Source organism: Pundamilia nyererei, unplaced genomic scaffold (assembly GCF_000239375.1).
Source record: "Pundamilia nyererei isolate P.nyererei 1_Seehausen unplaced genomic scaffold, PunNye1.0 scaffold00058, whole genome shotgun sequence".
Taxonomy (NCBI): Eukaryota; Metazoa; Chordata; class Actinopteri; order Cichliformes; family Cichlidae; genus Pundamilia; species Pundamilia nyererei.
This window is the reverse complement of record NW_005187459.1, coordinates 2,410,664-2,415,616: the sequence shown is the minus strand read 5'-3', so window position 1 is coordinate 2,415,616 and position 4,953 is coordinate 2,410,664. Positions and strand designations below refer to the sequence as shown.

The following is a 4,953-nucleotide window of genomic DNA, read 5'->3' as shown; positions in this document are numbered from 1 at the left end:
TTTTTTTTTTTTTTTTTTTTTTTTTGCAAGTCCTTCGCTGCGCATTTACATGAACCTTTGCACTTTGTTTGCTTCTCTAAACGTTGTGATGGCAGGTCTAAACAGGATGCAGGTCAGCTGAAATGGTTTACACAGGAGATCCCGCATTGCGTTGAGACAAAGCTGCGCTGCTACACTTCAAACATCTACATGTAGCAGGAGTTGCAATGAGTTGCTGCACAGCTTGTCTTTACAGTTGAGCTATACATCTCGCCTCAGGCTCTCCAGCCCATCTTTACCAGCTTTGGAAACGCAGATGAAAATGCAAGCTGACCAAATAGACTTCCTCCTTTGTAGTTACAAGTTTTTAGCAGCTACACATCACCTCTAGATATGGCTTCAGTGTTTTGAGCTTCAGTTGCTTAAATAATGTGCACTGTTTCTGATTTGCCAGCATGTCATTGTCTGCTCACCATCACCCTCGCGTCTGAAAGAGTGGCGTACCCTATGCTATTTGGTTGTGTCAGCAACACTGACTTTGGTGAGCCATCTCCTGGCGAGTGGATGTGGGACATTTCTCTGGTACCTATCCAAGCCTATGTCTGCCCCGCCATTCCATTCCTCACTGTTACTATCTGTCATCCCCTCAGTTTCTCCTTCCTCCTCTCCCATGACCTCAAGGAGTCCTCAGGAGGTAAAGTTTTCCAAAATGGGAAGATTGTTTTTTGGTTTTTTTTCCCTTCCTCCCCATCTGTCTCTTTGGTCTCATTTTCCCTCTCACAAATTAGCATAGAAAAAGAAGAAAAAACACCCCAAACCTCAATGCTGAGTGACTCATTCAAATAATTGTTGCTTTAACTGTATCAAGTTACTCTTTTCTCTGACTCCCTTTTTGCTTTTCTTCCTTTCCCCAGTACAGTGCGGTATCTGGGCCACTTGTGAATTGGGGCCTTTCAGTGAAAAGGCAGGAAAAAAACGAGTGACATCAGAGAGAGAGAAAGAGAGGGATCTAAAGTCGCCCTGTAATTTTCTGTTCTGTTTCTGTGATTGCATATATGACCATAACAGACAACCGGTTAGCTGGTTCACTTTGTACGTGTACATGTATATTACATTAGTAAAGATCCCCCATGTGTCTGTGTTTTATTTTAGCATGTTTGCTCTGCTTGTGTGTCTAGGTGGAGCTTGACATTGTTGACTTTTACAGCAAAACAGTTTTACAGGAGGGCTGTTCATAACCGAATAACAGAGAAAACAAAGAGACCCTCGCGTGTGTGTGAGTGTGTGTCTGTGTGTGTGCAATGAAAAGACAGTAAGAACAAAGAGACAAGAGATGGCGAAAGAAAAGGGGAGTGTACGGAGAAAGAGGAAGGCCAGACAAAAACTCCACTTTTGAGAAGGAGAAGAAATTTGAGACATGTTGAAACATTTTTGGATAGAGGAGAGGAAAAGGGCAAGACATGCGGAGTGAAGGATGAGATCCCTCCCCCTGCCAAACTCGAGTTATACTCTTGACTATTCTATAGCTAACCCTTCCTCTTTTCCCCTCCTCTCCACGTCCCATGTGAGCAGCAGCCCGATGACTGGACCTCTGTGTGTCTCCACTCTGCTTACGCTTTGCTGCGCTCTGGCAGACATGCATTGTTCTCCACTGTACACTACTTGTTGCTCCCATTCTTAAAGAGTTAGTCGGTGTTAGCTCGGCAGAAAGAGTGGGAGGAAAATACTCAGCGACAGCCTCGCGGTGAGTACTGACATTTTAATTTTTTAGAGAGGAATATTCTTGTCTCATTCATTTGTGGTGCCTGTCAAAAGGTTTTCAGTAGCATAACAAGTTTTTCTGAGGGATATCTTCAGTGGAAGATTTTTAAATAAGACAATCAGTTTGGCATGCCATGTAAAGAACATAATTCATTAGTTTTTTTTCATTGAGTAAGTTGGTGAAAGACATGCTCTGGTAGTGAAAACCCTTTTAGCTCGGCTCTTGTTTCTTTTGCTGACTCACTCTATTAACTTATTTCATATGGCTCCGTGGTGTGTAGGAGTGTGTTGTGTGCATGTGTTTGCCATTGTGTATAGTTTCTTAAGGAATTCTGTACAGATGCACGTGTATATGTCATTTAAATGTAATTATCAGCCCCTGGCCCTACCTGATGGTGTAAATGTGAGAATTTAACAAAGATGGAGGGAGCAAAACATAGGGGGCGGATACTGGCATACAGCTGTTACTCACTGTTTGCTTCGCTCTCTCAGGTCTGTATTGATTTCCTTCTCTCTCCCCACTAAACGAGAACAATAGCTTCATGCCTGGCCAAGACCCCCCAGTAAATAACTCAGCTAAATATCTACAGCAAATCTCCAGCAAGATGTTGTTCATTGATTGCTTTGTCATCAGATGTGCACACACAAACACACACACATACATACGGAGGAGAAATACACAAACACTCAATCGGGCCTTGTCGTCTAGAGGGACTTCATTGTTTGGTGTGCATAATTGTTTGTGTGTATGTGTCTGTAAAGGCCTTGTCCAAAAACGTCTTGGACAATGAAGTCTGTCACCGGGGGATGTGGATTTCTATCTCCCTCTCCTTCCCTCTCTCCCTTTGCTTTTCCTGTCCCAGTCTCCCTTCACATCTGGATCTCCCCACCAGCTGACAAGGAACAAGGGAGCGGATGGAGGGAGGAAAAAGGCATGGATTGGGGGGGAGGGAAAGAGAAGGTTAGAAATTGGAGGAAGGGGAGTGTATTTGAGCCAAAGTTCCCTCCATGCAGGAAGAGCAAACTTCACAATGTTATTGTGATTGTCTGATGTATGGGAGGAAGCGCAAACACTGCATGTGTGTAAACACACACACACACACACACACACACAGTCCTTCACACGCAGGACTTAAGTTCACATGCGTGCAAATACAGTAAATGAACATGGGCAAATGTACACACATTTAAACACATGCAATACGCATTTAAAGGACTGTGAAGCCAGCGTTAAGCCGATTGAAGTGACACTCATGCGGCGTCACTATTTAGGCTCAGAGAAAAACTGGTGCCGGTGCTTGTTGGAGGGCTTTGGCCTTACCATGTGTCAAGTTTTTAATAGGAAATTTTGCACAAGGCTTTAGCTGTCGAAGCAAGTCCTTTTCCCTCTCGGTCTCTTTACTCTACTGCCTTCCAGCTCATTAGCCCATTGCTAAGCTATACTTGAAATTAAATCCGTTTCCTGGATTGAAATTGGAAGTAAAAAATATATATATATCTGCCAGAAGAAGCCGTGCAGGCCAACTGTTGCAATGTTCTGCCAAAGCTGGTCAACCTTCGCCTGTTTATCCATACCAGGGCAGAGCCATGTGCCATGGCAACAGGTGTATGCTGATTATTAATATTAGGCAACAGGCGAGGCTGCGTGAATGCACGATGATTTAAAGGGGTAAACGTCCCCCTTACATCTGCTTTAGCGGATTCTGTGCAGCACACACGATTGGGGGAGGTAAAGATTGGGGACATTGATAAAACACCAGCAGTTATTTCCTCCACAGCCTCCCAGGAATTGTTTGACTATGCAGTTTCTGCCATATGTGCATGTGTAATTCAGCCATCTCCCTCTGTCAGTGCAGCTGGTCTGCGTCTGCCCGTATCGCTACTTTTCATATTACTTATGGCCTTTAGTCAAGCCTGCATCATTGTGCGAAATATAGGCAAGAGGGATGATGTTACAGTGCAGGTGGCATGAGTAAGACTGAGGTCACTGCTGAATGGGTTTACAGTGTGAATAGCTTCTCCTTGTGACTTGACATCACTGTGGATACCATAATTTTAGGGTGTATGAGTTTTTGCTTTTCATAGTAAGCATGTTTTGATATATAAAACATATACAGCATAACAGTGATGGACTGGAAAAGTGGCCCTGTTTTGGCTTTGTAATCCGTATAGTTCTTATACTGTGGTAGTGGATGTCGACCAAGTGTTTATGTTTTACATCATGATGTCACTAAGCGGACTGAGGGCTACAGCCAATGATGTAGTGTCACTTGGCACAAGTGATACTACATCGCACTGTCTGTGTGCCAACCAACAATCAGCCAGAAGAAAAGTGAAATGTGTTGAGCTGCGTTAAAAAGCCCTGATTTGTTTTGGTCTGTGTAATAATATTCATTCAGCAGTGGTGTCAGTATATCGTGTACAACGATCTTTCTCATATTTATGGAACAAGACCAAAAAAAACTGACTGATGTCAAAGAAACTGACAAAAAGGGACTAAATGGATAATGATAAAGTCAGTGTGGATAAATACAAGGAAAACCAAAGTACTGGAAGCGAACATAAAGGTTATTTGCGTTCTTTGTGTTTTATTCAAACCAGCCAAATCTGGTTGAGCATATCAGTAGGTCTTCAGATATTCAGACGGGTGGATGGGCGAAAGTAGGCTACATGGCAACCATCAAATAAGAGTAGAACTCGAGTTTGGTTCTGCTCTTATCTCGGCTCATGTGCAATACATCACACTTTCTGTGGCCTTAAATAAGAGATTTGCCAGAGTAACTTCACTTTGGCAAATCTCTTATTAGTAGAGGAGGATATGTTTGCTATATACATGTGTGCGCACATGTGTAAAGTGCACACATTACTACTTGCATGTTGTGGTACTGTGTTGTAGTGTTTTATGTCTACAGTTAAATAATTATAAATAATTTTAGTAAAGTTTCCAGTTTACAAACAATACGGATGAACTTTGTGACTTTAGGCATTCTTTGCTGCAGCTGCTTGCAGAGAGGCACTCAATCCCTTGTTAGACATTCCTGAATTTATTTTTTGGATTTCACGCAGTCTTTGTTTTTCTTCCCATGAATACAACTGTGGCAGGGTCTAATGACAGACCAATGGCTGCACACAGAGCTTCACGGGTGATGTCCAAAGTAATCTGCTCCCTGACTAGTACTTGTGACAGTCTTATAATAAAGGCAAATATGTTCA

General features: G+C 42.8%; 1 protein-coding gene across 5 annotated transcripts in view; it reads left to right on the top strand.

The window, feature by feature from the left end:
- sash1a (SAM and SH3 domain containing 1a) overlaps positions 1-4,953 on the top strand; it is a 159,919-nt gene that overhangs the window by 89,365 nt on the left and 65,601 nt on the right. The window contains exon 1 of one of the 5 annotated variants that reach the window (XM_005734460.1): positions 1,578-1,723. The exons of the other annotated variants lie outside the window; for them this stretch is intronic. The gene's annotated coding sequence lies outside the window, so the exon portion shown is untranslated. Of the gene's footprint in view, positions 1-1,577; positions 1,724-4,953 lie in introns of those variants that run through there. 5 annotated transcript variants of the gene reach the window in all.